Source organism: Vicugna pacos, chromosome 12, assembly GCF_048564905.1.
Source record: "Vicugna pacos chromosome 12, VicPac4, whole genome shotgun sequence".
NCBI lineage: Eukaryota > Metazoa > Chordata > Mammalia > Artiodactyla > Camelidae > Vicugna > Vicugna pacos.
In genome coordinates this window covers 11,639,825-11,650,156 of record NC_132998.1, presented here as the reverse complement: position 1 = coordinate 11,650,156, position 10,332 = coordinate 11,639,825, and positions in this window count along the sequence as shown.

Genomic DNA, 10,332 nt, shown 5'->3' with positions numbered 1-10,332 from the left:
CACTGGGCTGGATGCTAAGTGTCCAAGGGAAAACAAAACGGATGGCTCTTTTGGAATTTATAGTTTACTGAGGAAACAGACATTAAATAAAAAATAAACACAGAAATATATCATTACATATGATGATTAAGAAAACCAGGAGGTGACATGAGAGAGGATAACACTGTGGGCGGGGAAGATTTCCCTGAGGAAGTCTTCTATAAGGCAAAGTTTAAAAGATGGAATAAAAGGGGACCAAAGGAACAGCAGCGGCAATGAGGCAGGAAAGAACTCAGTGTTCAAGAAGCCGACAGAGTAGTAACTTATAATGGAAAATAATCTGAAAAAACATATGTATCTATATACACATATAACTGAATCACTTTGCTGTATACCTGAAACTAACACAAGACTATACTTCGGTTTTAAAAAGAGAGGAAGAAGCTGAAAGAAGATCAGTGTGGCTGGAACTTAGCAAGTGACAGGGGAGAACTGCACAAAATGAGGTTAGAAAGACAGGCTGAGCCCAGATCAGGAGGGCCTAGACATAGATACCTCTAATCTTTTCATCCAACTGGGTCCATTCTTTCTTTGCAAACACCACTCAAGATTCATCACCTCCTCCAAGAAGTCTTCTTGAATAACACCGAATTGTTATAATTAATATTTAATTATATCATTGTTCCAATGACTTCATTATATAATCTGTAGTTAATTGTCCCTTCATTCTGTTTTCTGAGAATATATTGGTTTATCCAACAGATGTGGAACAGGGCCTTATGTTTCCTCTTTTGCCCATCTCCTCCAAGCACCCAGCATATCAGGGTTGCTCTGTTGACAGTAAGAGCCTCCCTTAGCCCTGTGTTTTATTCCAAGAAAGCTCTTGGAGTCTAAGCAGTTAATCCCTCGGGTCCTATTTTACCTGGCTTGAGAACTGACCCAGTTTCAATGCCCTGGAGCAATAAAATTTCCCCAGGATCCACACATATTTTTCTGAACATCTTTCTTATCTGCATAGTTAATCTTGCCCCTCCCCCTCTCCAATTACCAGATTAAAGGCATCTCTGCTGTTGCTAAGGGAATGAGGCTTGGGCAGGTGGGAGTGAGTTGAAGGATGATACAGCAGGGAGTCAGTTTGGTCAGCAGGAAAAAACCTCTCAGCTGTGAGGAGAGACAGCAATGCAAATACATTTCCAATGATTCTAGGCCAGTTTTCCCCCCGTGGGTTTACCTGCTTCTCTCTGAAAGCTTTTAAGATTAAAAAAAACCCCCAAACTTCTGATGTGTTAAATTTTACAACGTATATATAGCTTGTGGTTGGTTAGTTTTCATAAAACGAGGAACTTATTGTCCATCTTGCCTGGTCATTTTGAAGTCCTTGTGAGGAGAATGGACCATCAAGAGAAGGTCCCTAAATGCTGTTAACAACGTAGGGATATTTTAAGGTGAGAAGCTAGAGTTTTGGAAAACTTGCATGTGGCAAGGAATGTGACTGTGCATGCTCCATTTTTTACAGAACTCCCACCCTGAAATGCATATATTTTATCTATTTATTTTAATTTTAGCAATAATGTAAAATTATTGCTGGGCTGTTGTCACTCTGACAGATCACCCTAACAGCTCAAAGGGTAAATATGGGTTTTTTCCCTGTAATTTTTATACAGTAACAAGGTGAGGAACGTTTTAGCTCATAAATTATTCACCAAACCTCACAGGCATAATAGGCTGTGTGCATATTCATCAGGTTATCATCCATTATTCATAAGAAGTTCACTTCAACAGTTAGAAGAAAATGAGGTTGTTGATTGAAATGTGGAAGAAATGTGGGCTTTTGTTCTCCCCCCTCCTTTCTCCCATCTGAGGAAGTCTGGAAGTTTCCATCAAAAAATGATATTGTAGGGAAAAAAATTTATTCCTGACATGCAGATGTGTCGATAAGAGGAAAAGAAAGCTTGGAGTTGGAACTAAATTGGCAGAATCAACCACCATTCATCTAACTTAGCTAAAGGTCCTTGACTCCTGCTTCTACAGAGATTGTGTTCAGGAAGTGGCAAAGGGGGGGGGGGTCCCTTTCTTGCAACAAAAAGCAGCTTCAGCAAATCTGATAGAGTTAGTCCTTACATTAAGATACAGGTTGCATTCTACAGCCCAAGAAGCATTTATCACGTATTTTCTGATTTGACCTTCACACTCAGCTTGTGAGTTAGGAATAATTTTCAAGATCAGAAAACCGAGGCTCAGAGAGGTTAAGTGACGTGTCTAAAGCCAAACAGCTGGTGAGTGAACCATGACTGGAAGCTACATTTTCTTCCATAGTCCATGTTCTTTATATTCTTTATATTAAGTCCTCTGGATGATAAAGCCCACCATTCCCAAGATAGAGACATTTCACATTGTTTTCCATGAACCATGGCTTTTATCGTTTTCTTTTTAATATCTTTATTTCTGTGAACTACAGAAGCAACATAGGCTCAAAAGCATCAAATAAAACAAAGTTGTATGGAATAGAGAATAAGAAATGTCCCCAGTGCATGGACAGACAGTTAACTGCCATGCCTGCCAGCCTTCTTTGCCACAGGAATAAGAAATCTGTTCAGTTAGATCCACAGATTTGGGTTCAGATCTGATCATGGTCACTGAGTAGCTGTGTAATTTTGGACAAGGTAGCCTCTTTAGGCCATAATTCCTCATTTATAAAATGGGGATAACACTTCTAGAGTTTTTTAAGTGTTAAATGAGACTGTGTGTATGAAACCCAAGTGTCAGCATTTTCCTCCATCTTAAAGGTCCCTTCTCTCTAGCAGTCAGCCCTCCATACCCACGGGCCCTACATCAGAGGAGTCAACAAACCAAGGATTGAAAATAGTCAGAAAAAATGCCAGAAAGTCCCAAAAAGCAAAAGTTTAATTTGCTGTGTACATAGTATTTACATTGTATTTACAATATTTTACATAGCAATTACATTGTAGTAGGTGTTATAAGTAATTTAGAGATGCTTTAAAGTTATACAGGAGATGCATAGGTTTTATGCAAATACTATTTTACTATTTATGCAAATATCATTTTCTACAAGGGACTGAAGCACCCTCTGTTGGTTTTTGGTTTCTGTGAAGGGGAGGGGGTTCTGGAACCCTGCAGATATGGAGGGAAGGCTGTGTATTTGGGGAAGTGAATGGAGGGCAAGGCTTGTCTCATGCTTAACTCCCAAGTCTCTTGCTGGACCACTCACTTGGCTGCTAGTCACAGCCCAGAACTCCTGGGGTGGTTCCTCTGGATGAAAGGCAAATGTATTCACAGGAGGGCACAGCTGTGAATTCTCAACATGACTACACAAGGTTGTTCTTTACTGAGGAGTTGAGGAAAAGCAAAAGAGAATTCCAATAAATAAGGGAAAGCATTTCATTTTTCATTTTAACTTTTCCTATGATCCAAGTGAAAACCAGCTAAGAAATTCAGTCTTAATCGGACGGAGGTCAGATCCTTGTCTGGCTGCTTCCCAGTCCCTAATTTGGCTCCCTGCCCTCAGGGCTGCTTCCCTCCCTAGGAACTCCTCCTTCAAAGCTCCACTCCTTTCTGGGAGGCCCCAGGCCCTTCCTCCCTCTGGCTCCTCAGCTGTACCCAGAAGTACATTTCCCTAAATCAGACACATTCAGTCTGGAAGAGGTGAGTGTGGGAGGGAGGGTAGGGGACGGAGGGGTGCCATGAGCTCTAGCACACAGTGCACCCAGCAAAGTCGTCCAGAGAATCCTGGCACTCCAAGTCCAGACCCCTTCTAGTCCTTTGGCCAGACTGAGATGCAGATGAGGCTCTATTCTTCTGAGTGCCCTTTGGAAAGCAAATACACAGACACACACAGACACACACACACACACACAGACACACACACACACACATAGACACACACACAAACACACTTGAACAATAAAATAAAATCTCAGTCCCTAAACCAGCAAACGGTGTATAGTAGTATACGTTGCATTTTTAATAAGCAGTAAATGACTCTGATGCAGGTGGTTCAGGATTGCACATTGAGAAAAAGTGATCCAAACCTGAAGAGAAAAGATGCTGTCCCAGGATTTGCTAGGCTGCCTGTTACAGTGGAGTTAGACCTTTACATTATCATGCAGAGCAGTGTTGGTGCCTCTCTTACAAAGGCTTGCCAGCAATAAGAAGGGAGGGTCCATTTCCGAGTCATCTATCTTGTAATCCTTGTTCCCTTAGTTACACAAAGACTAGCCAAAGCTTTGAAAAGGCTGCTCCAGAGAGCTTGATTGGATTCTTCCACAAACCTCCACCCTCCCTCTTTGGTCTGGGAAATAGGAGGTGGTTTTGTTCTCCAGTCTTAAGTCAAGAGCCCAACATATAGTAGGTGTTCAATAAAGGTAAATCAAAAAGCTCCAATCAGCCTCATTAACTGGGACTAGGGGACCCCGCAGGAAGAGGCATATTTTCTGAGCCCTTCGAGGACAGTTTCTCCATCTCTACTGTAGCGCCAATTTCTGCTGTAATTTTCCTTTCAGCATCTGTCTTGCCCAGACACACTAAGAGTTCATTAGCCGTCATTCCTGGCTTTTCCCTCTTCTTCATCCCAACGTTATTTTTTTTAACACCTTAATTGAAGCATAACTGACATATAATAAACTGCACATGTTTAAAATGTACAATTTGACAAGTTTTGACATATGTACACACCCATGAAACCATCACCACAATCAAGATGGGGAACATATCCATCACCCCTAAAAGCTTCCCAAAGTCCATCTCTTCCCTCCTGCCCCTCCCACTCCTTTTATACAGACAACCATTGATCTGCTTTTTATCACTATAGTTTGTATTACCCACAATTTTATATAAGTGGAATCCTTTAGTATGCTCTCTCTTTTGGTCTGGCTTCTTTTATTTAGCATAATTGAGATTAACCATGTTGTGTGGATCCACAGTTCATTCCTTTTTATTGTACAGTGATCTCACAATTTGTTTATCCATGACCTGTTGAGGGACATTTACGTTGTTTCCAAGTTGGGACTGTTACAAATAAAGCCGTAATAAAATATCCATGTATAAGCCTTTGTGTGCCCATATGCTTTCATTTTTCTTGGGTTAACGGGAGTGAAAGGACTGGATCATGTGGTATGTTTAACTTTTAAAGTCCTGTCATTCTTTTTTCAAAGTGGTTATACCATTTTACACTCTTAACAGAAGTGTATGAGAATTCTATTTTTTTAATTGACGTATAATTGATTTACAATATCGAGTTAGTTTCTGGTGTACAGTATAGTGTTTCAGTTAAACATATATATATTGTTTCATATTCTTTTTCATTATAGGTTATTATAAGATATTGAATGTAGTTCCCTGTGCTATACAGTAGGACCTTGCTGTTTATTTTATACATAGTAGTTTGTATCTGCTAATCCCAAACACCTTATTTATCCCCGTACCCTCTCCCCTTCAGTAGCCATAAGTTTGTTTTCTAGGTCTGTGAGTCTGTTTCTATTTTGTAAATAAGTTCACCTGTGTAATTTTCAGATTCCACATGTAAGTGATATATGATATTTGTCTTTCTCTGACTTACTTCACTTAGTATGATAGTCTCTAGGTTTATCCATGTTGCTGCAAATGGCATTATTTCGTTCTTTTTTATGGCTGAGTAGTAGTCCACTGTGTACATATACCACATCTTCTTTATCTAGTCATCTGTTGATGGACATTTAGGTTGCTTCCACATCTTGGCTATTGTATATAGTGCTGCTATGAACACTGGGGTGCATGTATCTTTTCAAATTAGAGTTTTCATCTTTTCCGGATATACATCCAGGAGTGAGATTGCTGGATCATATGGTACCTCTATTGTTAGTTCTTTACGGAATCTCCATACTGTTTTCAATAGTGGCTACACCAAACCACAATCCCACCAACAGTGTAGGAGGGCTCCCTTTTCTCCAGTGTAAGAGAATTCTAGTAGCTCCACATGCTCTCTACTACTTGAAATAGTCTTTTTAATGTTAACCATTTTAATAGGTGTGCCAGCACTGTTTTAGTTTTTTGTGTGTTTCTGAAGGGGGGAGGTAATTAGGTTTGTGTATGTATGTATATATTTTTAGAGTAGGTACTGGGGATTGAACCCAGGACCTTGTGCATGCTAAACATGTCCTCTACCACTGAGCTATACCCTCCCCTCTGTTTTAGTTTTTTGAATTGGTATGCATTTACATTGTTCAAAAGTTTAAAAAAATTTTAAAGGTACATAGTGAAAAGTCTCACTCCCACCTCTGTCTCCCCACCCTACGCAGTAATCACTTTTATAGGCATCCTGTGTAATCTTACGGAGTTTCTTCACTCAAACACTAATGAATATTGTTTTCCTGCTCTTTTACACAAAAGGCATCATGTTAGCACATGGCTCTGAACTTTTCCTTGTTTTCATTTAAAAATGTTTTGTAGAGCTTTCTCATTCTTTGTTACAGTCATATAGTATTTAATTGTACGGATGTACTAAGATCTATTTTACCAGTTCCCTATTGATGGTGCGAACTAAAAATCGGCACTTGCCATCTGCCTCTACGAGGATTGGATCACGTTGGCACCTGCCATCTAACTCTGCTTGGATTAAATCACAAGCCACTGCAGCTGCTGGCCTCCAACACGCCCTGAAAGGAGTTCAGGATGGAGGTCAGGAATGAGGCGCTCTGTGCTCTGGGAAAACTGGCTGAACAGGCCTTCAGATAGTTAGGTATTTTCAGGAGAAGATTTTATGAGCCCACATTCTTGCGTCTCCTCCTATTTAGAAAAACACTAAATTCATCAGTGGTGACAGCTGCTCCTTGTGACTAGCAGCAAGCCTCTGCCTAAGTGTGTGCTTGATTGCACATAAAACCCCCTCTTCCCTCAAATCACATATAATACTGAGTTCTCCCCTGCCTCCGCAGAACAGTTTCTCAGAGCTTTCTGGGATGCTGTCTCCCAGGCTATAGTCCTCATTTTGCCCCAAATAAAACTTAACCCCCAACTCTCACCTTGTGTGATTTCATTTCAGTTGACAATGGAATCATAGATTATTCCTCATCTTTTGCCATTAGTGACATTGCTGCAGAAAACAGCTCTGTATACCCAGTATTTCTCATTAGCGCAAATACATTTGTAGGAATCATTCTTAGAAGTGGGGACGGTAATTTGTAATTTTGATAGACATTTTCCAAACTAACCCTTTAGGTGTTGTACTCCCACCAAGTTAGAGTCTGCTTATCCAGAGCCTTGCAAGTAAAGTTAGCGAATGTTTGGATTTCTGCCAATCTGAAAATGGTATCTATGTGGTTTTAATTTGCTTTCTTCTTATTAAGAGTGAGAATGAACATCTCTTCATAGGTTTAAAAGCCACTTATAGTTCCCTTTTTGTGAACTTTCTGTAAATGTCATTTTCTTTTTCTTTTAAAAAATTTTTTGAAAAGTTTTTAAAATTCTTTCCCAGTTTCATAGATTTAATTGACATATAGACATATAGTACTGTATAAGTTTAAGGTGTAAAACAAAATGATCTGACCTACATACATCATAAAATGATCACCACAATGGGTTTAGTGAACACCCATCATCTCATATAGATACAAAATTAAAGAAACTGAAAATTTTTTTTCCTGGCGATAACTCAGGGTTTACTCTCTTAACAACTACTTTTCATAATGTAGAGCAGTGTTAATTATCTTTATTGCATTGTACATTGCATCCCTGGTAAATATTTATCTTATAACTGGAAATTTGTGCCTTTTGACTAACTTCATGGAATTCCCCTTCTCCCCAGATACTTTTTCTAATGATTAGTCATATGCTTATCGCTCTCTAGGAGTTCTTAACCAGCAGGGAGGTTAGCCCTTTGTGATACAAATTGCAAACATCTTTTTCCAATTTGGCATTTGTCTCTTGGCTTTATGGAGTTTTCATCCCTGACACCAATCCTGTTGATGAATCCTGGACATTAATCCCAATATTAGTCCAGTTGTTTCTGCCTGGAAAATATTTCTGGAATTTCTTTTTTCTAACCCACTGCTATTTCCCTAGGCCAGTCTGCCGTCATCACTCCCTTAAATGACTACACTGTATTCTAAATGGTCTCCCAGACATACCTCCACGCTGGCCCCTTTCTAATCTAGTCTACATTTGGTAGCCAGAAAGCTATTTCTCAGATAAAAACATGATCATGTCACTTTTCTGCTGAAAACTCTTTGGTGGCTCACTAGTGCCTGTAGAATAGCATCTCCCTGGGCAACAAGGGCCCCTGCACAGAAAGACTCCTGTTCGCCTCTTTAGCTTCATCTCTCTCCAGCCCTCACCTCCCGTGCCATGCTCCTCCGGCCATACTGAACTATCACATCTTTCCTCTCCATATGCTCTCTCACCTCTAGGCCTTTGCATAAGCTATTCCCTCTTTGAGGAACCCTCTTCATTTGCTTAACTTTCACTCACCCTTCAGATTTCATCTCAGACATCACTGCCAGCATGAGTCCTTCCCTGACCACAGAAGAAGAGATTGGAGACCTCCCTCATCTGGTCTCATAACTACTGTCCTCATGTCAGCAGTAATCATACTATATTTCCATTATTTGTTCCCTTTGCTGTCTCTCCCATTAGGTAGACTAAGTTCCTGAGGATAGGGACCAAGCCCTCTTCTCTATCATTTCCTTAGTGCCTCTCACAGGGCCTGGATAACAGGTGCTCAATAAATAGTTGTTAAATTAATTCAAGAAAGGATGTTTGATGAACAACTAAATGAACATCTTCGTCTCACTGCGGGGACCCAGGAGAATGAAGACAACAGAAAGGCTCTGGATGCCTCTCCAAGAAAGTAGCCAATTGTTCCTTAATCCCACTTGCCAGAGAAAGCAGTGGCTTGTGGCCCCTGCATTTCTGTTGGTGATCTCATTTGGCTCTGTGCTGGCGTTCAGGAGACCTGGGTCTCAGAGTGTTAAGCAAAATACCTAACATCCTGAAGAGGAGGCACTGATCAATCTGAGGGCAGCTTGCTTTAGCTGGAGCTCCATCCTGGAGCCTTCCTGGGGGTCAAGAGTTAACTCTTTAATCACTGGACCATGGAAAGGTCCAAAGGTCCAGGGAGGAGGGGTTCCAGTGGAAAGCTGCAGTAGTGGAGAGAGTTTGAGGAGAGGCCTTGGGGCAGAGGCTGTTTACTATACAGTAGGAGTATCCGAACTTCTAACACCGGGTAGGGCCTGACCAGAATTTATAACCTGATTATCAGCTTTGCCCACTACCCCGCTGCCTTCTCAGGCTTGAATTTGCTCTTTTCCTTTCCTAAGACAGAGTGTAGGTTTAGAGCCGGAGGTGACACAAAGAATTCACAGATGGTGTAATTTTTCTGGCAGATGATGAAACTGAGACTGCTTGGAGGCAACAGATTAAAAACAATGTGAACAGATTAAACAATGTAAACATTAAAAACAAGGCTTGGAAACTCACGCAAAGCTGAGTTTGAATGCTGGCTCCACAGCTGTGTGACTTAGTTCAGACACTTAACGTCTCTGAAATATGGTCCCTTGCCTGTACTTCTCCTCAGTCGGCTATGGACATGAGGTGGACAATATCTGGCAGGTCACTGGTGCAGTAACTGATCCACAAGCGACAGGGAATAAGTGGGAGCAGAAGAGATGAGGACCAAAGTCAGCTGGCTGGTGACAGAGTGAGGACAGAACTAGTGTCCCTCCGCTATACTCCCATCAACATGGGCTGCTGTAGCCAACACAATTTCAGGGTCCCTGAGGGCCCAGAAAGAGAAATAAGGGAAGTTTCCTTTCTCTGGTCCACTCCTTTATTTCCTGAGGCCCTGAGCTTGGGATAGGCTGGGTATAACCTAGTGACCTCTCCAGTTTCAGGTTTTGGGGTGGAATCAGTTTAGGTTCTGATTTGTGAAAGTTAGATTACAGGGAAGAAGATGTGACTGACCTGACTTACTCATTCATTTACTCACCAATTACTGACTGCAAACTTTATGCCATGAAAAGTGCAAGGCCCTGAGGGTAAAAGTCCACTAAAAAACCCCCAGTGGGTCCTGTTTTGTTTTTTTCGAAACTGTGAGTTCTGACTTGTTAGTGGGGTGTGAAATAACAACCAGAACTGAAACAAGGAAAGAGAAGAGACAACGCTACAGTGCAGTGTACACAGGATAAATACCGGGTCATGAAAGTTTCAGTTACATATACTTACAAATGTATGTTTACTGGGTCACGATTTAAAGTGTATTACTGTGGATTTAGGTCAAAAAAGTTTACAAGTCCCTGTACCAGAAGGTGAGCTTCAGGAGAGTAAGGGCTTGGTTTTGTTTTAGAACTGTGCCTGGCATGTGCA